The 27,063-nt window shown below is 38.6% G+C and overlaps 2 pseudogenes; one reads left to right on the plus strand and one right to left on the minus strand.

Annotated features, from left to right (window-relative positions):
- Window positions 1-311: 311 nt before the first annotated feature.
- Window positions 312-17,751, minus strand: LOC134759160 (putative inactive neutral ceramidase B; annotated as a pseudogene).
- A 3,932-nt stretch (window positions 17,752-21,683) lies between these two features.
- LOC101141192 (geranylgeranyl transferase type-1 subunit beta-like) overlaps window positions 21,684-27,063 on the plus strand; it is a 108,076-nt pseudogene continuing 102,696 nt past the window's right edge.

A 27,063-nucleotide genomic window follows, 5' to 3' on the forward strand; every position in this document is an offset into this window, starting at 1 on the left:
CATCTAGTGATGAAACCTCTTGGCTAAAGATAGAATCCATGCGCTAATCTTAGAAAAAGACAGTAAGCTTGCTTACATTGGAGGAGAAGCATAAGAGGGCACATTAGAAAAGGACATTCATAAGTAAATTCATTCTTGGTCTTTCTGTTCAGAATTAGCGCATGAAACAATTTCATAGTTAGCTACCTGCCTAGGAAATTTTTTTGCCCAACTAGTAAAAAAGAGAAAGAAAATAAAAGAAATGCCAACCATACATGTGTTTTACCAGCAGTACATCTTCAGAAGTTAGAAAGGAACTGATAAAGAAGTGGTTCCCTTGTGCTTCAGTGGTTATTTACAAGTCATTTGTATCACTTTCCAACCTAATTTACATGTAATCTACCACCTTTTGTTCCACCTCTTTTTTTAAAAAAGTGTTTGTTTGTCTACATTACCTTTCATTAGACAATACTTTTATGAGTGTAATTCTTAATTTATTATTAAATAATCCATTGAATATTGACAATTTTACACAGTACTCATCAAAAAATCTAGACCTGGAAAAGAGATTATTCAGTGCTTTTTGAAGAAGTCAAAAAATCCTTAAAACCAGAGTAGGCAGGGTACAGCAAATAAAATGCAGACACTTTAACATGAGAAACAAAATCTCCAAAATTGTTCTCCTACCTACCCAATCTGCCATATTCCACTTTTTCCACCAATTTCAGGAGTTTCCGCCACATGGTTTGGCTCCAATGAGCCAGTCCCTGCAGCATCCACAGACACGAATTGGATCTGTGTTTTTATATCAACAGATAAGTTCAATTACTTCATGATATCTTTTATGCACACGTAAAGAACTGATATTGATAATCCAGGAATTTGTTTTTATTTTTACACATGAACTGCGAACATAGAACTGCATGCCCTAAAAGAAATGACAGCTGGTGAGAAAACAGGTTTCTGTGCGTTATCTGGAGCCAAGAGTGCTAGGTGCAGAAGGATCAGTAGATGATACAGTGGCCACCTTGGTACAGTTGCCAGTGAGCTATCAGGAATCACAAGTAGATTTGAGGAAAGCTTCAATAGAAGGAATAGAGGTAGTGGAAACTGATTCACGAACCCTTCTGAGTAATAACAAATACTTTAAAAAACCATATCATGAGTTCTAATATAATTTTCTTGTCTGGAATCAGCTACTTTCAGGATCACTTGCTCTTTTAGGCTTCTGAACTTTTACACTGAAGACTGTGGCGTCATTAGAAAAAAGATCACAACACTTGGAATCCCTGATTACCTAATCCTCCAGCAGTTAATGCCCAAGGAAACAGCCTCTAGGATACCAATTCATCAAAAAGTGTTCCAGGTTCATTCTAATTCAATAAATTATGTTGAGATTAAGTTATACATAATAGATGTTAATACTACCATTATTAATATTGTTATTATTTTCAAACCTCAAAGTTTATTTTTGAAATACAGATTGATTTTTTTTCCCAAAAATGCTAAAGCTTTTACATACATACAAAAGTATGACCTTGGGTTTGGAAATTTGCTTTGCAGTCTGGGAGCTTGTAGTTAACTTAAAGAATTTTAAATGCAATTAGTACTTTCAGACAATCGATGTCAGATTGTCATATCTTATTCTTTGGGGTATGAAGCAAGGTATTTTACAATGCCCAAAAATAACTTTCAAAATAGTATTTAGCAAACTGTCTGGAGCCTCTTTTCCCCCAAATTAGAGTATCCAACACAGATGATACACAAGATATAACTTGAAGATTACTGATTTTTTAAATGCCTCCCCAGAATTTACATATTAAATCGATTATTTTCTCCTTCATAATAGTTACCTTTTGACACTTACACACTCATCCCAAGTACAAATTCACTAATTATCAAGGCCTACGCACTATTATAATTCTGGGCATAGAAATCTTAAATATTCTATGATTGAATGGGTCCATGAGTGAGTGAGTGAGCAAATGGTAAAAGAACAGATAAATTAATTTAGAACCTCTGCTTTGAGGAGTGCTCTCCCAGCCAGTAATATTTTTAATATCTACGCTAATGGCAAAACTTTCTAGTTTGGGGTGAATTTGATTAATGAAAAGAGTCAAAAAATCATTTGGAATAAGTCTTGGGAGTAAGAGACACAATCCAGTGGGATAAGGACACTTAGGAAAACACAAGGCATGATCAAAATATTGGAAGTCTGACTTTCTCATAATTGTGTCCTGAAGGCAATTCCAGAAATGATTTGAGCATCCACAGCAGCTCTGAACTAGGCATGTTAACTCCAGAATGACTGCTTAGAAAGACTATGTGATTCTGAATGAAGGAAAACTGACATGCTGATTTTCTGTTTCTCTAATTAGGCTCATACATTTATGGTCAAGGTTTATATCATATTTTGTAAATGTGATTAGAAGACCATTTTTCTTATATGTAAGATGAAGGGTAAGACTAGATGATTTCTATAAACTTTCCCAGTACTAATATTCAGGAATTCTATATATAAATAAATAGTTTAAACATTGTTCACATTAGTGAGCCATTCTCACTAATATTTCAGAGGTTTTATATTGAAGGGACTCTCCTTTAAACAACCCCAAGACTTCAAGGGAAATCATGCTTTAGGCTGTAGACCACAAGATATATGGCTGCTGGAACAAGATATGTGGGACAAACCTCTCTCTCTCTCTCTCTCTCTCTCACACACACACACACACACACACACCCCTCCACCCCATTAGCAGTAAACTATCTGTCCCCAAATAGCGACGATTATAGAAGTCAACATAGTAGTTCACTAGTTCACATTCATTTGAAATCACTTATATAATGTGTAGAGAGTAAAGCTGTTCTTTAAATGATCTATCAACTTTTCACTAAATAGTTACAACTTCAAAAGCCGGGGAAGTGCCTTCAAATGAAAGTACGACAGCAGGCGTCAGAATGTCCTGCTTCCGATTGTGTCCAAAGTATCTTATTCTGTAGATTCCAGGCTGGGCAGTGTCTGGAATATGCCATTCCACTGTTGCATTACTCAGACCCAGGAGTCCCTTGTGCCAATAAAAACTGTTGATAAAAAACAAACAAGCAAGCAAAACTCAATTTTACTCTTAAAAATGTTTAATTAGAAAAATACATGATTATTCATTTAATGAATATTCAGGGAATACCTACAATGAGCAAGGCACTATCAAGACATTGAAGATACAGCAATGAACAAAACAGACAAAAACGTCTATTTTCTAGAAGAGAAACTTTAAAGAACAGCAATTTGTAGAAATAGCTTTACTTGTTCTACCTTTCTACCTACCTAAATTATACTCACCCCAGGAAACCTTACCTGATAGCCACAAGATGTCTCTCCTGCTGTAGAATTGCAAAGCATTTTTAGCCCTTATCTGACACTTATTTTCACATCTAGATTCATTTGTTTTATATACATATATATAGAAAATGAATACATGTCAGACTCTCTTCTAGAAGTACTGAGGGTACAGTAAGGAGCAAGATAGATATGGTCCCAAGTTTCATGAAGCTTATGTTCTACTGAGTTGAGGATGGAAATAAATGCAATAAACAAAAAGCAATAAATATAAAAATCTTAAGAATGACAAGTTTAATGTAGAAAACAAGATGGAAGTTTTTTTAGGGAGATGTCATTTAAACTGAGTCTGCAGAAATCTGGAGGAAAAAACATTCTAACAAGAAGGAACAGAAAATACAAAGTGTCCAAAGCAGGAACAAACTTGATGTGGCCACAAAGCAGAAAGCAGGTCAGTTGGTACAGGGAATGGTAAACCATGGAAGAGTGCTTGAGATGAGAGAAACAGATGCAACCAGATCATGTTGGCCCCTGCAGATCACAGCAGAGAGTTCAGACACTCTTCTAGACTCAGTGAGATACAACGGACTAACTGATATCCTCAGTTATGCTGAAAGTAAATCTCTTGGGCACAGAGAGTGTGCTCGACATTCTGTGTTTCTCAGTGATGGGTTCAGTACTCTCAACAAATATTTGATTATTCTGCTGCTAATGAACAAGGCAGAGATCTAAACATATCCTCAGTATTGACTGCTATTAGCCAAAAACTTTGAGCATTTAAATATAAATCATTCCTTTTATTACCTGTATAACCTTTTTAACGATAAGTATACATTACTTGTTTTAAAATGTACCTATACTCTACAGCTTTAAATACCAAAGAAAAATTTTGCCCATATTTGTATATGGGCCATGGTCAAATTCCTATTTTCAATTAACCATCTGAACCATACTAACATATTTACATTTAACAAACTAATATCACTTAGTTTGAGGCAATCTGAATTAGACCCAAATTGCCAAAAACTGTACCTACTTCCATGCCACTGTCATGGAATGTTAAATTTATAGACTTGGGAACAGAAGTATTGTCTTATTTCAGACACATTATCAAATCTTCAAAATATCTATTCAGCTCAGGAATTTGGTAGCAAAAGGCAAAGAGATATGTCTCTCCGGAGAAATTGCCTGAGTATATTATCTCCTCACTCAAGTCATTAAGAGTTAAACACCCAAGCCTCTAGTGTTTTAGTAACTCAAATGAAGAATCATTGATCATATACAAACATGCAATACATGTCAGGTATAGACTCATTTTCCCTATAGAAATATCAAGCTCTACAGAGACATCTCAACACTTTTACTCTATACTCCTTTCAACCAATTTGCAAGGAAGCTAGTTAGATTTTACAAATAATACCTGTGTCCATGGGGAAAAAAAACAGAACAGATGTCTGTAAGAATGGAAGCCATAACCTCATTAGCACCTAATCTTACAGAAGCACACACCACACTGTTTTGTAGAAAAATGAATCAAAATGAAATCTAATAAATCAACTAAATATGTCCAGAAGCCTCCTTGGGAATTTGATATCATTAATACCTTGTACTGAGCCAGTCTTTTCATTTGTCTTCCCAGCATTACAAGCCAACTGGTTTCGAAGCTTGAAAGACAAAAATATTCAATAAATGTGCTCACCGAGTCTCCCAGGAGGCATCATTACACACTATCTGCCACGATGTTGAAGTAGCCTCATATTTCTCCACAGTGAGGAAGGTCTGATGGGTCTGAAATGCAATTAATAAAACTGATCAGGTACTGCACAGTCACAGAAGGAACCTGTTTGTAAATACTCCCCTTGTTGACCATATGTTAGCCTACCAATACCTTGTGTGAAAATGTGTTAGAATTTCATCCAAATTCTTAGGCTTTCCTCTTAACATTCTATGCAATGTACTCAGAATGTTAATTTATCCAGTCTATTAAAAAACATGATTTTTTTAGAAATGTGAAAGAAGTATAATTTTAGAGTTAGTAGCAAATTTTGGAAATTAGGGCAGAAAAGAGGCTGGGAATAAAACTTACTTGAGATTTTAATAAGGTATAAGTCAAGCCTTTTCATGATATGTTTATTGATCTATATATCCCAAGACTTTCTCTAGTCACCTCAAAATTTAGAAGGGAAAATGGTAAAGTTTAGTCGACTTTCCATCTCCAGGTGAATGAATTATTAGTTAACGTACCTCCCTGAGTGAAAGAATTGAAAAGAATACATAAATCTTCCCTATCCTGGGGTACTAAAGGAGGTCTCCAGATTTTTTATAATAGATTTCTAGAAACCACATCATAAAAAGATTTTATTTCCCCATTGGAAGATTATTATAATAGAAGAATTTGTTTCAGACCAAGAATTCAGCTTCAAACAAAGCACAGATTTGAATGATATGACAAGTTAATAAAGACAAAGGCTATAAATTTCTAGTATCCTTTTAAATCCTTGAGATTGTGACCCTAAAAGACACATGTCTAATGTACCTATATTTATCACAGTTCTTTACATCTGTCATTTACTGGTGCTCAAATAACTCCTTGCTAAATGTATCACCTATTTACATGTGGGCCATGTAACTGCTTAAAATTCTTCTTTAAGTACTCAACTGATGAATTACATCCGATAAGGAAGTTTTCATAACCATAGGAACTTGTAAAGAGAGTTATTTCTGTCTATTTATGGCAAATGACATTGGGAAGGCCTTAGATGGAGAAGATATGGTGGGCTTTTTGAATATGTCTAGAGTATAGACTGAAGAACAAGTCTAGGCCTCTGAATACCAGGGATAAAACATATGACAATCTTTTCCCAACTGCTCTACCGTAATCTCTTCCAGATGCATAATTAGGTACTGCATACATTAATTATGCATAATATAAGTTACTTTATCTCTCTAAGCCTCAGTTTATTCATCTGGAAAGTAGGGGTAATAAAACTTAACTCATTGGGTAGTCGTAAGGATGGAATTAATCATGTGATAACGCATATAAAGCACTTTAATAGGAATACTTGCAAATACTACCTGCAAAATAGTAAGCATTCCATAAATAGTGATGATAACTACTAATGAAGAAGGGTTATAGAAATTGTTTTATACCAAGTCCCAGAGCATTCTTTGAAATTAATTCTATTACCACTATAGTAGTTTAAACGTTTTGTTCTCCTGCTTCTCCATGGCAATAATGATGATAGAATTTCTCTACCCTAGGGATATCAGGTGACAGCTAAACATGCAGTTTTGATATAACACTTTGATATCTTCAGAAAATAATGTTATAAACACGTAACTATTGTGGCACAGATTCACTTACTAAAGAAATTACTTCAAACAGGTGCATATTGACTACCTAAGAAGTAGAAGACTTTCCTCCAATGTCATATTTGAGAATGTCATATGGCCACAATTGTTATCTTGGCAATAATGACATTTTAAAAACAGGAATGGGAAGGTTCTTTTGGAAGGAAGGTATTTTTGGATTATAAGTGACTATAGGCCCTGGGAAGCACAGCTAATTGATATAAGGAATGCATCCTCAGCCACAGTGAAAACCATGACCTCAAAATCACAGTCATATGCCCACTCTTTTTCCACTATAAATTCCTTTATTATTTGAGGTTTTACAACTAGAATGTGTCCAGTTACTGCTTGTGTAGTTATAAGTATATTTTAAGGAAGTTATAGAAGTATACATTAATTTTATTAATAGATATATTACATATGTATATAGTTTATCATACATATGATAAAAACAAAAAAGTCTGAAATGCTTTATTAAAAAACTCTTAACAGCTATTACCTCTGGAAAGCAGGTTTGTGGGTAGAGGAGCACTTATATATTCTATTTTCTACACTTCTATATTGTTTTAACATTGGGCATGTATTTTGAATGTCATTTTTTAGGTTTAATAAATAAATGCTCTATTAGCACCAGTAGTAAATAATAGGGAAATGGCCAATGCAAGATAAAGTAAAGCATATGCACCAGGACTCCAAGCCAGGAGAGTATACACCCGGGGATCTGTGACCGTTCCACAACAGTACAGGTAGGACCAGAGACAGTAGCGTAGAGGAGGAGGAGAGAGACAAAAAGAGAAGAAGAAGCCAAAGACACACATCCTTCAGTTGGCCCTTTGACTATTTCACAACATTTGGTAGAGTTCTATATATTTGAATACAGTCATATATTGGATACATCCTGAGAAGTGCATTGTTAGGCAAATTCATCATTGCATGAGCATCACAGACTTAGACTTACACAAACTTAGATGGTGTAACCTCCTACACACCTAGGCTAGATGGTATAGCCCGTGGTTCCTAGGCTACAAATTTGTAAAGCCCGTTACTGTATTGAATGTTGTAGGCAATTGTAACACAATGGTAAGTATTTGTGTATCTAAACATACCTAAACGTAGAAAAGGTACAGTAAAAGTAGAGTATTATAATCTCATGGGACCAATGTCACAAATGCAGTTCATCTTTGACTGAAACATCATTGTATGTGGCACATAATTATATATATGGGATTGTATTCAACTTAACATCTGTTTGACAGACAATGAAGTCATACATGCATTATGCTATACTTGGTCCTAAGTGGAGCCAATTATATGTTTCCTGTGTGCTTTTACCCAGACTCAATCCACATTAACTACCTATTGAATATTTTCCCGTACCTACAAAATAAGACGGAAAACAAGTTGGAACATTTTGTCTTTATGTTATTAACCTCTAGAGGTATATTTAAATGAATGAATGGCTAAAAAGTGGATTACATTTGTAAAAGAAAATCATTGATGCCTACCTGGTTTTGTACTGAATTCTTCGGGTTAGCACCTACAAATATAACTTCAGCAACTTACCCCTGAAAGTAAAAATTCATTTAATGACTTCTAATAAAAGGTTTTTTGATATACTCATATTTTGGACATTATCTATTATAAATTCTATAATTTAGGGTGCCTTTATAGATTTTGTTCTATTTAATCAAGTAAGTTATCTTCTAAGAATATTAACCCTTGCAACAATAGACATAGGAATGTTTGGCCAATGAGTTTGCTTTGGGTAGACTCAGATACAAGTGAAGATCTAGAGCTGTAGTTTATATTAGTGACAGCATATTAAAATGGTTTCTTCAGGCCTTGATAATTCCTCACACCTCCCTCCCAACACAAATACAGGGAATATTTGAATCAAATTAGAACAGTCAAAACTTTTCACAGATGACACATATTTATGCTTACATTTATAGTTAAGCTTTTATTTTTATAAGAGATGGAGTGGCAGGATGTGTATTTATCCTCCCACCTGAAACAACTAAAAAACTGGAAAAAATATATATTAAACAATGGATTTTCAAGTGACAAAGAAAGACAGTGATATTTGAGTGGCAGCAGACAAACAAGAACCCTGTAATCCACCAGCTCAATGTCATCAGAGTTTACGGGCCACGGCAGAAGGAGGAGAATTCAGGCCAAGTCTGGCAGTCTAAGTTGAGGATATGGAGCTGGGTGTCCACAAAAGACAAACAGTCTTGAGTTTATAGCACAGAGCATCATAGAGAGGATAGCTGCACAGAGACAGAAATCTGGAGATTTGCAGAAAGCTCCCCTCAAGTTTGCATGCATATAAGGGAACTACTGGAAGCCAGGAAAAGAATGGGCTAACAGAATTACAGAGAACAGTCCCCAGGCTCATAGAGAGTTGTGACAAGATTCTGTTCCCACCAGGCCAGACTGGAAAACCTCATAATTCAAAAGAATTTTACATTAGTGTATGAGGGGATGAGGGGTGCTGGGGGAAGTGACGAAGGGATTTGCTCAAGATGAAAATCTGCTCTGGTCCTGCCTAAAAAATTTAGTAATAGGTAATGCAATAGGTAAAAGCAATAAAACTAAATGCTAGTTCTTTGAGGACACAAATTACCAAAATTAGAAAGAAAGAGGGGATATCATTGTCAACTCTCCAGAAATTAAAAGGATTATAGGGGATTATCATGAGCAACAACAACTTTTATATTACACCAACAAATTAAACAACTTATATGAAATGAGAAAATTCCTAGAATGATACCAATTCCTATAAAGATAAATTCCTAGAAAGACACAAAATTGATGCAAGAACAAAAAATAGGACATATGAATGGGCATATAACAAGTAAAGAAATTGAATTAGTAATAAAAATTTTGCCATAAAGAAAAGCCAGGTCCATATGGCCTTGCTGGTCAATCCAATCAAATATTTAAAGAGTAAATAATGCCAATCTTTTGGATACTTTTTCAGAAAGTACAAGAGAAAACATTTCCCAACTCATTCTTTGAAAGCACTATTGCCCCAATACCAAAGGCAAAGACAACACATAAAAAGAAAACTAAAAATATCCCTCATGGACATGAGTAGAAAACTCCTTACAATATATCAGCAAATCAAATTCAGCAACATCTAAAAAGGATTATACACCATGACTAAATGATACGGCATTTATTTAACATCTGAAAACCAATGAATGCAAATACCTTATTAAAATAAGACAAAACCACATTGTCACCTCAGTAGAAAAAAATTGCAAAACTCCAACACTGATTTCTGACAAAAACTTGCAATAAGCTAGGCATAAAACATGAAAAAGAGAATCTATAAAAATCCTAAAGAAAACATCATACTAAATGGTGAAAAACTGAATACTTTTCTACTAAGATTGGAAACAAGACAAGAGTGTCCAGTCTCACAACTTCTATTTGACATTGGATTGGATCTTCAGCAAAAAAAACAAAGATGAAGGTACCACACAACCTGACTTCAAAATATACTACAAAGCTATAGTAATCAACACAGCATGGTACTGGCCTAAAGTAATCAACACACCATTGGTACACATAGACCAATGGAGCCCAGAAATAAGCCCGCACATTTATGATAAATTGATTTTTGACAAAGGTGCCAAGAATGCACAATGGGGAAGTGACAGTCTCTTCAATAAATGCTGCTGGGAAAACTGGATATCCACATGCAGAAGAAGGAAATATAAAAATTAACTCAAAATTGATTAAAGATTTAAATATAAAACCTGAAACTATAAAACAACTGAAAGAAAACCTAGAGGAAAAGCTCCATGATGTTGGTGTAGGCGATTTTTTTTTTTTTAATATGACCCCTAATGCAAAAGCAACAGAAGCAAAAACAGACGCATATCACATCAAACTAAACAGTTTCTGCACAACCAAAAAAACAATTAACAAAGTGAGGAGACAACCTAAAGAATGGGAGAAAACACTTGCAAACTATGCATCCAATAAAGAGTTAATATCCAAAAGATATAAGGTACTCAAACAACTCTATAGCAAGAAAACAAATAACCCAATTTGAAAATAAGAAAAGGACCTGAATAAACATTTCTCCAAAGAAGACATACAAATGCTCAACAGGGTATTTTTTTAAATGTTCAATATCAGTGATCATCGAAGAAATACTAATTAAAACTACAACAAGATATCACCTAATACCTGTTAGAATGTATAATATTTAAAAAGACAAAAGACAAGTGTTGATAAGAATGTAGAAAAAGGTAACTCTTGCACACTGTTCATGAGAATGTGAATTAGTGCAGCCATTATGAAAAGCAGCAAGAGGTTTCTCAAAAAATTAAAAATAGAACTACTGTAAAATATATACACAATACCATTTCTGGGTATATAGAGAAAGGAAATGAAATCAGTTTGTCGAAGAGATATGTGAACTCCCATGTTTATTGCAGCACTGTTCACAATAGCCAAGATATGAAACAACCTAAGTGTCCATCAATGGATGAATGGATAAAGAAAATGTAGCACATATACACAATGGAATACTATTCCGTCATAAATAAGAATGAGATCCTTACATTTGATACAACATGGATAAACCTGGAGAACATTAGATTCAGTGAAATAAGCCAGGTACAGAAAGATAAATACCACATGATCTCACTTATATATAGAACCATAAAGAGTTAAACTCATAGAAGTAGAGAGTAGAATGTTGGCAGAAGGTTAGTTACCAGGGGCTAGGAGGTTAGGGGGTTGGGGAGGTATTGATCAAAGAATATAAAATTTCATTTAGACAAAGGGAATAAGTTCAAGAGGGCTAATGTACAACTTGATGGCTTCAGTTAAAAACAACATATTTTGTTTTAAAAATTGTTAAGAGAGTCTCAAATTTTCTCACAACAAAAAATAATAAGTATGTGACATAATGTATATGTTAATTAGCTCAATTGAGCCATTCCCCATGTATACATATTTCAAAACATCATCTTGTACACAATAAATATGTATAATTTTTATTTATCAATTTGAAAATTAAATAAATTTTTTTAAAAAGCAGAACATTCTACTGAAGGTTCTAGCCAGTCCAATAAGGATAAATAATTAGGTGCATTTAGAAAAGAAATATAGAAAGGAATAAATAAGCTTATTTTTATTCACAGATGACATGATACTATAGGTAGAAATTCCTAAGGAATCCAGACTCCCCTCTTACTCATCCCTCCTCCCCCCAGAAAAACTGTTGAAACTAATAACTGATTCAGCAAGCTTTCAGGACACAAGATTGATATAAAATAGTAATGGTACAAATTCTGCTTCATTTCTGTATGTTTTTCCTATCCTTGACTTAAGAGACAACTCTCAGTGCCAGTGAATAGTTCCATGATCATTCACTTAAGAAAAGGAATAATTTGGATTTTAGAATTTCAATTTGACACAATTACTTACAAAAAATAAATATTTCCCCATTCTCATTACTTTTGCAGAGATAAGAACAATTGTCAAAATTATCATTGCTAACAGTTGGTCTACAGCATGATTACAGGCAAATGGTGACACTAAGTGACATCCTTCCCCTCATCCCCCAAAACCTCCCTCTAAAGGATTCCAAGGTCTGCTCATGAGTCTTACCACTCTGTATTCAGGTTTTGCTGGCTGCAGGACATCCCCAAAAGTTCTGCCTTTTGGTGCTCTATCCACAATACTAGGAATTAATGGAACTATTAATTGTTTGAAAAAGGGAGGTTCTGGACCTCTGCTCAGGTTGGCTACCGTGTCCTGGAACAGACAGCATTTGTTAAGGAGTGCACAGGTAGAGTCAAAGACCCTTTCCCCAGGCCTCCAGACCCAGAAATGCCTGCATTAATGGAAGAGTGCACACACACATATACATACTCCAAGAGCTAACAACCTTGAGCAAAATAGGAAGGTAGCCTTGCTAAGCATGAGCCTAGAAATTCATAATTTAAACTCTTATCACTGGGAGAAAGTTTTGGTCATAGGCAACTCTTTTATTCCCCTAGACAACATAAGGACAGTGACCAGAGTACAAGGTTGGAAGCATACTTTCAAATTGTCTGACTTTGTACAGGGGCCTAATATGCAAAAAGGTAATTATACCATGACAGTGTAATTATTATTTTAATTTTTAAAAAGTATTGAGCCACTCTCACCTGGAGTGAGTACCAAGTTTTTTCCTAGATTCTTGTCTGTGCTAATAAAAGAATATAATAAATATATTTTTAATTTAAAATTTAAGATCATCCCACATCCTGACTGGTTTAATCTATATTGCCCACAAAGTTTACCATTTTTAATAGTGTCATAAAAATACAAATCTCAATTTTCAAATATCCCTATATCTATATTAGGTTGGTACAAAAGTAATTGGCATTTTGCCATTACTTTCAATGAATATTTAATGCTCTTTATTCCTCACATTATAGATTTAATCTTTACAACTGCATATGATATGACATAGGTAATGTATTATCATTCCCATTTTGCAAATGAGAAAATAGGCTTAGACATATTCAGTGGTTTTTTTCAAGATCACATAGCTAGTTTTAAGGTGCTTGACCAGAAATTTGACTGTAAAACAAATTTCCACCAAATTAATTGCATTTTTCTTCATTGTCACTACAAAATTTGAAGAATCTATTTTCTTGGGAACAACTATAGACCTATGAGCATAGTGACAGTTAAACAGTAGTTATCTCTAGGGATGGATTATAGGTTTATGCTTTTCTGTATAATCTGAATGACCTACAAATAGATTTGGATTTTATAATAGAAATAAATAAATAAATACAAACAGTTATTCAAAAAAAGTAACCTAAAACTGAGACCAAAATTATGATAAAATGAAAATAAATATCAATTGATTAAAATATGTGCAAAGGAATTATATAAAATACTGAAATTTCAAACACACAATCAGTAACTAATAATACAGGCATATGAAATTTTCAACGTTCGACTGATGCAACCTACAGAGACAACCATTTCATTCATTTCAATTTAATATATCCAAGCTCTTTCATTAAAAGGGCTTTATTTCTTTGCTATGCCACAATTGTTTCACATTTTTTACTGAGGCTTACATATTATTATATAAGGGGATGCTTATTATTTTAAGCTCTTTATCTTGTTTGTTGACTAACCTTCTGACATCACAGTTGCAGCTTCATAAACAACTACATCCAAAGGGAAGATTTCCACAAGTGAAGTTCCTTTAAATCAAGTAAACTTGTTCAGTGGTATATATTTTAGGTAGATGCAATGTTTTCATTCCAAGGCACCACTATTTTTACATCAAATCTAAGCTTCCATTGATTTAACAACTCATATTATCTTTTGAACCACCAAGAAAGTAAAAGCATGCTACTAATTATAATCATAAGCTTCCTCTGATTGGAAAATGCATCCCAATTTCCAAGATATTATAATGTGGAAAATGGGCATCCCAGAATGCTGACCTACTCAACTTTTGGAGTGAGTGAGGAGAATCTGGCAAGGATTAGAGAACACAGGTTCAACTCCCAGGTGTAGTAAGCTTCATCACTTATCTTCAAGCCTATGTGCTCCTCTGAAAACTGGGGAGAAACGATATCTCCTTAATTTCACATGATGGTTGTAAAAATAGTGACAAAATATATATGAAAGAAGCTGCCACCATGAAAGGATGTTAACTAGATCCAAAATTTGGAAAGAAATTTTATTTATTTTCTTACAGATACCACAAAACTATAAATTTTGTAAAATATAAAGGTTGTTAAACTGAACACTCGAAGCTAAGGTTCTCTTTCACTTCCCTCTGCATTTTCTTACCCAGACACAGACACATACAGACATACACACACACACACGCACACACACACACGCACGCACGCACGTACAAACAATATTTGATTACCGTAGCAATAGCCTTAGCAAGGTTTCTGAAGAGCTGAATGTAGGCAGATAATGTGTGCGGTCCATAAATTGTCGATGCTGCCTCATATCGCTGAGCCTGCAGGAAAGGCAGGGAGAGTTGTATATGGTTCTGCATATTTAAATCCATTTATAGAGGTGTAGCATTTTAGGGAAGTGTGATGCTTGACATCTCACATTATTCAAAACTGGCACAATCTTCAAGATTATGTATGACAAAAGAGGATGGGCATTTCCATTTACTGGCCAAGGTAAGTGACTCCTATGAACTACCTGTTAAAAGCAGTGGGTTCTCTCTGCTTATGCCATTTAGACTGTCACTCTATTTACTATGAAAGAGGGTGCTAGCTCCTAAGCTTTAGTCTATTATAAGTACTTGTAATATAAGTGCTTTCCCCCAGGGCATATATCAGAAGAAAAATAAAACAAAATAAAGAGTCCTAGTAACTTCTGGATAAATAGTTAGAAGGTGCTAACTGGAGAAGGACATTTAATCCATCACAAAGCCATGAAATTGAGCCAAACGCATCTTTTAGCTGACCTCCAGGCCTTTGGTTCTTCTACAGGAACTTCAAAGTTATCAAATCTAAAACCAACCTCACCACTCCAGACATACCAGCTTCCTCCACAACATTCTCATCTCAGCGAATGTCATCTTTCCAGTCTCCCATGTGAGGATCAGCCGGCAGTTACCTTAGACTCCTCTCTCCCTCATCCCGTATCCTATCAGTCTCCACATCTGGTAATTCTGTCTCCTTCAAATCTCCTGAGATCTTTCATTTTCCTGTCTTACTTTCTCCTAAGGTATAAATAGATTTCACCTTAGTTCAAACCCTCATTTCTCACCCAGATCTCTTTTTTTTAGATTTGTATTAGGTTCAGAGGTACATGTGCAGGTTTGTTATATAGGTAAATCACATGTCATGAGGGTTGGTTATACAGATTATTTCATCATCCAGGTAATAAGCACAGTACCTGATAAGTAGTTTTTTGATCCTCTCCCTCCTCCCAGCCTTCACCCTCAAGTGTGCATGTCCATGTCTTGCCCAGATCTTAACTACACTATGGCTTCTTAATCAGTCCTCTGCCTATACACAAGCCCTTCCAATTCATTTTCTACACTGCCATCTATTGACCTTTCTAAATCACAAAATTTTATCAAAGCATTCTCTTGCTCAGAATCCTACTGCAGTTCCCCCAAAGCCTTCCTTACTGAGTGAAGGCTCAGTAGCATAGCATGCAAGACTATCCATCAGCTAACCTGTGTCTCCCACTCTGGCTACCATCTCCTTACCATCACCCTCCCCATACTTACTCCATGCTACTCAACTAATTGCGGTCCATCAATGTGCCTGCCCTCTGGACCTTTGCATATATAGTTTCTTCTATATAGGATACATTCTTACTTTTTATTTGCTTAACTCTCACTTGTTGTCAAGAACTCATACAGATGTTACATCTTCCTGAACAGTCCCAGTCCTCAAATACCCAGTCTGGGCTGGTGCTCTTTCTCTTTCTTTTTATAACACCTTGTGCATGCCTTTCATGAAAATGTAATCATCTGTTCTCTTTTCTGTCTTCCTACTAGACCCCCGGCTTCCAGTGATTTTGAGGGAAGGGACAGATTCTTTTCATCATTATGCCCCAGAAAGTGGCTAGCACAGTTTCTGTCACAATACATATCTGTTGAATGAATGAAGTAATTAATAGTAATACTTGCCGGAGTATATCCCTGTGATATGGACAGGAGACAGGAAAATACTGGGTAGAAGAGAGTGGTTCCCTGGCAAAGGCCCCACCCTTAAGCCTGGAAACCTGTGGCCCTAAACAAATGTTCTTAAAGAAACTGAAAAAATGAATTTTTAATTAATTTCATTCTAACTCTAAATAGTCACATGTCGCTACCATACTGGACAGCTCAGACCTAGGTATCAACTGGACTAATGAAGTGGTTTCCTAACTTAAACTTAAATTGTAATAAAAAATTTAAAACGTTTTTATGAACTTCCAATAGGATCGCAGCATTACTTTTAGTACCTGTCACCTCTGTAAAACTCCTGAATTATAACTCATCTACACACATTTGAAAAACAGCAGTATCTGTATGTGTGAGATATGACTGGTTCTAAATGATGCCTGGAGACCCCATGGACTTACAGAGACCCTTCCAGTGATTTCTGAGGTACCTGGGAATCTGTGGCCAATAAATTGGTAATCACTGAATTAGTGAGTTTTTTAAGAATATCAGGCTGCATAAAATCTGACAGCTTGATTGAAAAAAAGCGGGACAGGGTGCCATTTCATTCAATTAAGGTCCTGTATTAATTCCGTTTAATAAATGTTTGGTCTATCTATGATGTGCTAGCCACTGTGCCAGTGAATGGATATAGCTATGATCTGACTTGCAGAGGAAATCCAAACTAGTACCTTCCGTGTAATAAGGGATACACTGCAAGGCTGCACAGGGTGCTACTGGAGCACAGAAGTGGGTCAGAGGCTTCCCACAGACACACAACACGAGCGGAAACAGAAAGTCTATATATCACCATAACGTCAAGGAACACCGGCTGGGAGTTAGGAGAGCTGGGCACTAGGAACGCTTTGAAACTGAATAGCTGTGGGATTTCCGAGGTTATGTTGCTTCTCTACTATATTTTAGTTCCGAAGCTGTACTAATGCTTCTCTTTCTTTTGCTCTTGGTGGGAAAAGCACAATTTGGGGTCAACAGATTCGGCTCAGGTCCAAGTCGCCTGCTGGGACCACGTCGCCGGGAAACGACGTCTCCCGGACACCTTCCCTCCCCGTCAGGCTCTCTGCAGGGATTCACCCCGTTCCCTCTCCCAACGACTCCCAGGCACACCTCCGTTAGAGGCGAAATATGCTGCTCCTGGGGAGCAAAGATAACCCGGAGGACCGGGGAAGGACCTTCCCACGCGCACGACTCGCGATCTTCCCAGTGCCCCAGAGCCAGGGACCCCACTGCCGCCTACCCCAGCCCGCAGCACCGAACCTGTTCACAATTGCGACTCCTCAGGTCCGCTTCGACACCACCGGAAACGGAAATTCACCGTCGCGCCGACTCGCCGGGAGGGAAACAAAAAGGCAGAAAAAAGAGACCGGCGCCTGGACGACTTCCGGGGAGAGCTGGAAAACTAGTCAACAGCTGTGTGCGGGCGCCTGCGCCGTGTGCGCAGTGCGTTCCACCGGGTCCGCATCCCTCCCGATTCCGCCCCACCCTGCCCTCGGAATCCGCTGCCTCAACTCCCGCGGTGGGACTCCGGAGCAGCGTACACCGCCCTCGCCTTAGTCCTCCGCGAAGGCCAGGGCAGCTGTGCGGCCTGACGCGGATTAGTTGGTGCGGTGCAAAAGCCAGAAGGAGACACATTTGGTCCTGGCCACCCCGGAGTCACCGTGCCCGGGACAAATGGACTATGGCTCGACTGGGAGTCCACTTCCTCCTTTTTAAAGATGACAGATGAGGGAGATCTCAGGTTCTGGGGGTGCCCTAAAGCCCTCTTTTGGCAGGAAGCGGTGGCTCATGCCTGTAATCCCAGCCCTTTGGGAGGCTGAGGCGGGAGGATCGCTTGAGCCCAGGAGTTCAAGACCAGCCTGGGCAACTTAGGGAGAACCCCCCCCCCCCACCGTCTCGCGGGAAAAAAAAGAAAGGAAGAAAATTAGCCGGGCACGGTGGCTCACGCCTGTAATCCCAGCATTTTGGGAGTCCAAGGCAGGAGGATTGCTTGAGCCCAGCAGTTCAAGACCAGCCTGGGCAACACAGGGAGGCTACCTCTCTCTCAATCAATCAATCAATCAATCAATGCCAGCGTCGTGGCGGGCGCCTGTGGTCCCTGTGGTCCCAGCTACTCTGGAGGCTGAGGCGGAACGATCGCTTGAGCCTTGGAGGCGGAGGTTGCAGTGAGCTGAGATCGAGCCACTGCACTCCAGCCTGGGCGACAGAGCAAGACACTGTCTCAAAGAAAAATAAATAAATAAAATAAGGCCCTCTTTTTCCAGGACCAACAGACTCTGATGGCAGGGACAAACTGACCCAGCCTAAACTGCCTCGCCTTCCCTGCTCCCGGGAAAGGGGCTTTCCCTAAGGGAAGGTAGCATCTTGCCATTTTCTTCCTGCACAGCTTTGCCTTCCCAGGGATCGGCCCATTGCCACCTGAGGAAATGCCTTGGAGTCCATCTAACCCACAGCCCAGGTACTTGGGACGCCTACAGAGCCTACATTGTCAGAGGATGCATCTTCTTCCAGTCTTGGAGGGGTTCCTTTCAATAAGATCCCACCAGTGCACTCAAGGCTCAATTCTACACCAAAAAACTAGGCCCACTCCTGTCACCGAGACCCCCAGGCTTCAGGTCCTGTCACAGGGACCTTGTTTTCGCCCCCAGCAGCCCCCAGGTATTCACTCTGCATAGGCTATATACTGGGTGCTAGACAACAGAGGCTACCCACGTGGCGCATGCTTCCCTTATCTGTGAAGAGCTTAGGATGTTGTAACTTCTTCACACTATGCCTCTTACTTCATGGAGATGTCAGTATCCGGGTAGATAATCCTTCCAACATCCTTTTGATCTCATGAAGCCCACTCCTGTCCTCTGCCCTACCTCAGCTTCCCCCTCCCTCCATGATCAGACCTTAGACCTTGTCAGGTCCAAGGACTGCAAACCACATAGTAGCCCACTCTGACCACCACCTCCTAGCTATCCAGGTTACTCCCTATACTGCCCTGAAACAAAATTCTTGCAATCTTACCAGTACCTCCAATCCAGATCTTACTACCTTTTCACTGTTTCTTCCTTCCTTTATGACTTTTCCCTCTCTAGTGAGCGAGCTTAAACTCCATGGCCAACCATTCTCATTGGTCCCTTGCACACCTCCTCAACTCACCCACCTCCGTGTCACCTCCTACCTGCTTAGTAAGATGGGAGCCCTGGATAAACCCAGCTCTCCATCTATTCCATGCCACAACGATGCAACTAAACATGGCTGGAGGAAAACAGGACCATGCCAGCAGTCCTCACTTTAATCATTCTTTTTCCGGTCTATTCAATCTCCCATTGTTCCAAATGAGTAATTTCGCACTTCTTCCTCTCTGTTCAATCCTTCCTACTGCCTCCCCCTTCCTTGCCTCCTGAAAAAAGAAGGGAAAAAAGACCTTTTGAAAAAAGAAGGGATAGGTGTCCACAACTCAGTGTGAAGTGGTTTTTTTTTTTTAATTTTTATTTTTTTTTTTATTATACTTTAAGTTTTAGGGTACATGTGCACATTGTGCAGGTTAGTTACATATGTATACATGTGCCATGCTGGTGCGCTGCACCCACTAACTCGTCATCTAGCATTAGGTATATCTCCCAATGCTATCCCTCCCCCCTCCCCCCACCCCACAACAGTCCCCAGAGTGTGATATTCCCCTTCCTGTGTCCATGTGATCTCATTGTTCAATTCCCACCTATAGTTTGGTTTCCAACTGGAAACACTCTTAGAGATCCTCAGAGAGAGATGAAGCAGTCAGTTCACCCTGTCACTTACTGGCAGAGCTGAGACTAGGAAGGGAGCTCTTGGCTTTTTGTGCAGTGTTCTTTCCACTCTCCCGTGCTGCTTTGGAGAAAAGAACAGCATTTTGCTGATCTCACTTTAGATCTTATCTTTGGCTAATGAGTATTTTCAAGAAACCTTGGCCTGTGGAATGACTCTAAACATGTATGAGAAAGATCTCCAAAGAGATCTTTGCTCAGGAGATCTCCAAAGCAAAGAAGGTTTAATTTGTAACTTAACATTTTTTTCTTCCCATCTAGAAATTCTCTTTTGGCAATAGCAATCAACTCATTTCTTAATGGGCCCTCAGGAATTAGCACTTCTGTAGCCCCCTGTAATTTGCCAATTCCCAAATAAAGTTTCTTTTAAGTATTTGTATTACAAAATAATGTTTAGGGCACAGTGACTCAGATGGAATATTTCCACAAATCACTCTTACTTTTTTAAAAGTAGGTTTACCTGTGACCTAAATGAAATCATTCCAATTTTAAGCCTTATTTGCTACCAATAAACTTTCTATTGTATAGTAAGAATACCAAATTCAAGAATCCTGAACCTAAAGCTTCTTAAGTTTCTCACCACTTAAATGAGGGACTCAGACCAGGGAATACCAGAGAACTATTTCAGCTCTAAAATTCTTTAGATATTTAACATAGGAAAGAATTTTTGAAAATTACGAGCCAGTTTGTTTACAATTTTGGAGATTCGGATTCAGGACTCAGAGGGACAAGACAGCATTTTTTGAGTGCCTACTCTTTGTCCAGCACTGTGGTAAATGCTTTGCATGCATTGTTACATAATCAGTAGTTCCCCCCTTATCTTCAGATGGTATGTATGTTCCAAAGCCCCCAGTGGATGCCTGAAATTTCGATGGTCCTGAACCCTATATATACTATGATTTTTCCTATACATACCTATGGTGAAGTTTAACTTATAAATTAGGCACAGTAAGAGATTAACAGTAACTAATAATAAAATATAACAATTTTAACAATCTCAGAATGACATGAAATTTAAAATTTATGCATTGCTTATTTCTAGAATTTTCCATTTAATATTTTCAGACTGCAACTGAAGGGGCGGGGTAGCGGACACAGCAGAAAGAGAAACCGCATATGGGGGGGCTGTTGTAATCTGTAAACTGTTAGGTGGGCATTTTAGCCCCCTCATTGATGATAATTAACTTACTCAAGGCCAGACAGTGTCAGAGGTCTGATCCAAATCTGCTTTGATACCAGGTCCCACCTCTTTGCACCCAATATCTCTGCCTAACTCAAAAACTTTTACTAATCGAAACTAATGTACATCCACTGAAGTATCTCTCGTAAGATTAATCCTTGTTTCCCAAGCGTTTTCAAAGGCAACCTACCCTTTTCTAGAAGTTGTGTCGAAGTTGTCAAAGGCGTAAAGAAAAGGCTGTGAACGGCTTCTAAGCTTGGTATAAATCAAGAAAGGAAAGTTCCGCCTTAACCGACACTGAACATGCTTATTGGTTAGGACTGAACGGGCTGACTCATTTCTTTTTTGCCGTAGTAGAGGGCCACACCCTGCATTCCAAAAACCCTCTGCTGCCGGGCCACACCCGCCAACCCCGCTCTTGGAGCCTCTGAGGTCCGGCTGGGCGTCTAGCTCGCAGTTGACCCCCGGGAGAGGATCGGCGCATCCGGCCGCCCGCCAGCTCCAGACGCCGGGCTCCGCAGCGCCGCTGTCCTAGCACCAGGGCCCGGCAAGCAGGGGAACCGGACCGCCGGGACCGATCAAGGCGCGGGCGCCCAGCAAGAGCCGCGCCCGGGGTCTGCGCGCCGCTCAGCGCCCTCGCCTTTCCGCCCGCGCCAGGGCTGGCTGAGCGCACCCTGAGCGCGAGGAGCCGCGCGCAAACTTGGTGCCCCAGGAACTTTCCAGGAGACACTGCCTCCGGGGACGAGAGACCGTAAGTGTTGCTCCGGAGATGCTGTGGTTCATTAGAATACACTAACAGACGGTGTGAACCGATTAAAATACCGCAATCAGTGCCAATTCTACTACGGCGAAGTAAAGGGAAATCTTTATTTTTCCTGCATCCTGCTTTAATGATCAAATAGGCACTAGCTATTTACACCTGAGAAGGTTCAGTGCAGTTGCTGAAGCAGTGGGTCAGGATATGGGTAGGATCAGTCAACAAATGCTCTTTATATTGCGTGATGCTAACTGCCGTGGCGTGAGAACCAAGGGTAGGGGGTGGTTTCTGTTTGGGGTTATCAAGTCTTCCTAATGGCAGTTTTTGAGAGAATGGGATTGTGTCTACAGATTGGTTATTAAGTTTTGGGGAAGTACTCACTTTCTCAAACTCCAGTCCCTGTACGAAACAGCCCTTTTGGCAACTCCTTTGGTTGGTTGGAAGCTGGCTTGTGAATGAGCTTGGTACTAAGTACCACAAGGATGCACGTGTCCCTGTGTTTTGGACTGAGCGTGTTTACTCCATAACTGTGCTTTCTATTTAGTGTGGCCAGGTAATCGCTCTTGTGGAATTTGTCAATAAATACATGGAGAAGAATGCATGACATTTATTTTATTTTATTTTATTTTCTATTTGTGTTTGCTTTGTGTAGTTGTACCAAAATAGGAAATCTGGAGACCTAAATTCTGTTACCCTGAATGCTACAAATATTTATCATAACATTTTTATCCAATTGAGTTACCGCTTTTAAATTTATGTAGAAATAAGTCCAGTGAGCCACTTAAAAAACCCGCTTTTCTACATAAGAAATTAGTGCAGTTGTATGATGCCAAGTAACTTATTTTCTTGCAAGAGTTTGGGGAGGTAGGGTACAGGGAAAGTGGAATCCTGTGACGACTGAGGATATACACAATGCAACAGGGAAGTTATCATGATCAGAAACACTGACTGTGTACAGGAAAGACAGGTTAAAGACGTCCCAGTAACATAAAGGATGGTGGGAAGACTTGTAAACTGAATTATGAAGTTATGAATGTGAATGAGCAAGTCATGAATAGCATCATTACACATGCATTTATGAAGATAGAGACTGTGATGAAGTTAAAAGATAGACTGTCGTGGTGGAGAGAGGAAGAAAATTCTTTGCAGCTGGCTTTTTTTAGCGAGAGAAAGAAAATTCTTCGCAGCTGGCTTTTTTTTTTTTTTTTTTTTTTAGTTCTATAAAGGAAACTTCCCTAGAAAGAAACCACTTCTAAATGGAATAATTAAAATAATTTGTTAGAAACTTTAAGTTACCCTATGAGCTCCTAGTAACAGTGTTTTCAAGCTCATAGGTTAATTGTTAAGCCCTTTTGCTCCGAGTTGAACTGATCAAATGGCTCTGTGTAAAAGATAACAGTGTAGAATCCTCTTTGAGAAATAGCCTGTAAACTTGGGAGAAATGGCCTAAGCCCACGGTTCTCAAGTCACTGAGACAGTTGGAAAAGCCCCCTCAGGTGGTGAGAATGGGATAATATTTTATTATATCTCTAAGATGCCTCAAATCCAAAGAGATAATTAAATTTGGAATTTTATTAGTTTCACCTAATAGTTGTATGAAAGCTGAATATTTAAGGATCTCCTTTATCAGGCACTGAGATGCTTTGTATACATTACTTCATTTAGTTTTCACAATAGTCCTAAGAGGTGGAGGTATTTTTGACCCTGTTTTATAGTTGAAGAACAGGCTCAGTAAGGTTATATTACCTGCTCCAAATTTCACAGCTAGTTAATTTAGTTTATGTTGGAAGTTAGCATTTAAGGTTGGTTATTTTTCCTATGTGGCTCCAATTGCTCCTAAAATGGTGTTGATTTTTCTGTTTGAAACGATCCAGAGGAGGTTCTTGGTTCAAAGCAGATTTTTAAGTGATTTAAAAGTGCCTCATTGTCCCAGCGCCAAATTATCAAAGTTCAAGGAATTATGCATTTACTCTAGAAGGCTAACGGCTTTCAAATATTAACTGAGAAAGCCCTACTCTTAATGAGCTCGTTAATGCACGTGGCCGCCTTAGTGTTGCTGAACTCCGGTAACTTTCTTCTGCTTTTTTTCTGAAGACCTTTTAATTCAGGGTGTGCATTTTCCTCTTGCGTGTCACAAGTGCTATTCAGGCTTTCTCTAGTTGAATCCCCTGTTTGTGAGTGCATACCTGCAGTATTTTATATGCTAAGTGAAATATTTTTAAATTTACGTTAGCACCTAGATTAGCGTTGAACCTGTTTTAAGAATGGTGAGTTCATGAAAGGCACACTCTGTGAGAGCTAAAACTAGTTATGTGGAGGTGAGAAAGTCTCAGCGTGTCTGATCAGAGCATCCATTTCTGAGAGAGTCCATCTGTGGGCATATCATCATACAAGAGAATAATGCCACCTTCATCGAAGACCATGAAATACCATGAAATATTCCAGGACTAGGCATTGCTCACAGCCCCACATCATCACCTGCACCATCTAGTTGACACAGAACACCTACCCACTTCCTTAAGCCACTCTAAATCCTAACTGCTTTAAGTGACCTGAATTCTTGAGCATGTTGAAAGAACATGCCAGTGTGATGATAAAACCACTTGGGAGTAATCTTGGAAAAGTCATGGAGAGGGGGAAGCATGCCACAGAGTCCATTTTCAAAAATGGGGAAATGGCAAATTCTGAAAACTTTAGATTCATAACTTACGTTGGTGTCTAGCAGAATTGTAGATCACATTTTTTAAAAGATTGGTCAGAATCACTTACAAAAATAAAAGTGATGATCAGTATGTAGCGTATGTTTGCTAAGAATTATTCATGTCCAATTAACCTCATTTGTTTTTTAATAATGTTACTGGACAAGTATATCAGGGCATTGCCATAGATATGCAATGTCTGCTTCATCAGAACATTTCGTTTTGTTATGTTTTGAGACGGAGTCTGGCTCTGTCACCCAGGCTGGAGTGCAGTGGCGCGATCTCAGCTCACTGCAAGCTCCGCCTCCCGGGTTGACGCCATTCTCCTGCCTCAGCCTCCTGAATAGCTGGGACTACAGGCGCCAGCATCAGAGCATTTAATAACGTGCTACGTGTGTTCTTTACTCAAGATGGAAAAATATGAATTGGATAGCGGTATAGATGAATGAGTTTAGGTCTTTTACCCAAAGAGGGATGATCAGTGGCGTAATGTCAGACTTGAGCAAGGTGTCGATAGTGTCGCTTGACAAAGGCATATGGTACAGCTGGTGGGAAAAACTTCACACAGTACAAGAGATAGAGTATTTGGAACCAAGGAGGTGATAATTGCGTCGTTCTTTGAAGCACTGTAGATAGTGGTTACGAATAGAGACTCCAAAGCCAGACCCTGGGCAAGTTATTTGAGTTCTTTATGCCTCTATTTCTTCATTCATAAAATACAAATAATAGTAATAATACCTACCTTAGAGGGCTGTTGAAGATGTTGAAGTATTAAATTATATAATCCATGTAAAGTGCTTAAAGCAGAATCGGATAGTAAATTGTATATATTAGATCCTAGTCTTCTGTTGTTGCTGCTGTTAACTACTGTCACTACTACTACTTCAGGCAATATTATGCACATTTCTGGGTTTGTGTTTAAACACATATCCAGAATGTGGTAAATAGGTTAGTTGTTGTTTTTTCAGGCAGAGTCTTGCTCTGTTGCCCAGGCTGGAGTGCAGCATCATGATCTCGACTCACTGCAACCTCAAGCGGTCTTCCCACCTCAGCCTGCTGAGTAGCTGAGACTACAGGTGTGCCACCATGCCTGGCTAATTTTTTAATATTTTGCAGAGACAAGGTCTCACTGTGTTGCCTAGGTTGGTCTCGAACTCAAACTTGTGGACTCAAGCAATGCTTCTACCTCAGCCTCTCAAAGTGCTGGGATGACAGGTGTGAACCACTGTGCCTGGCTGTAATTAGGTTTTGGAGAGTGTCTAGTAACTGTTATTTGAACAGTGGTCCAAAAACAATAGGCGTCTTCACCTTAGTGTAAAAGCTGAGAGACTTTCAATCAGATGAGGTCCACAGAAAAAAAATTAAAAAATTAAAAACTTTTAAGCTGAGAAATGATACTTTATATTTATTTACTATTACCAATGTGGTAAAAGAGAGATGGTCACATTTTGAAGGCTGTACATTTTGTCCAGTTTAATAAGTGCTTTCTGTTAAGGAGCTATAGTTTGGTGTATGAGAAATCTTCACTAAACTAGGTTTTAGGAGACCTCTTTCTTATCTCCAGTCCAAATCAGATCAGTACGGGAAAATTTGGTATACTTGGACACGTTTTTGATTGTCACAGCTGGGGTTGGGGAGGTGTGCTAGTGGCACTTAGTGGATACTGCCATGGATACTGCTAAACATCCTACAGTGCACAGGACAGAGGCCCCACAGCAAAGAGTTATCCTGTCCAAAATGTCAGTAGTGTTATGGTCGAGAAATCCTGGCTTACAAGTTCAGTGTATGTATTTCTGTTTCTGACATTTGAATGCCAATCTTTGCTTTAACGAAATCACCAAGTAGCTTTAACAGTATGTTTATAAAAGGCCTTTGAGAGTTAATGTATGCTGAAATCTGCAAGTGTATACAGTGTACACATTTTATCATCAGCAGCACGGTGAAATATTTGCTTTGTTTCCTGGAGGAATATATTATAGTGGTTTGAGAGTCAGATACACCTTTGCTGGAATCTCAGCCCTGCCAGTTTAACTTGCTGTGTGATTTGGGGCAACTCTCTTTATCTGTGAAAACCAAATCTCTGTTTCATAGGGCTTAGAGGAATAAACAAGATACACATGTAAATTATGTAGCACAGTCCTTAGGCACAGTCACAAGAGATAACTTTTTTTTTCAAATTTACATTTTCCAGGTTAATAGAATTGACTGATGCTTTTTAAAATGTAAGATTTGGAAGGAGGATATATAAGGAAGTTAGATTTTTTAATAGTTAAAATATTAA

This window comes from Gorilla gorilla, chromosome 8 (genome assembly GCF_029281585.2).
Source record: "Gorilla gorilla gorilla isolate KB3781 chromosome 8, NHGRI_mGorGor1-v2.1_pri, whole genome shotgun sequence".
Taxonomy (NCBI): Eukaryota; Metazoa; Chordata; class Mammalia; order Primates; family Hominidae; genus Gorilla; species Gorilla gorilla.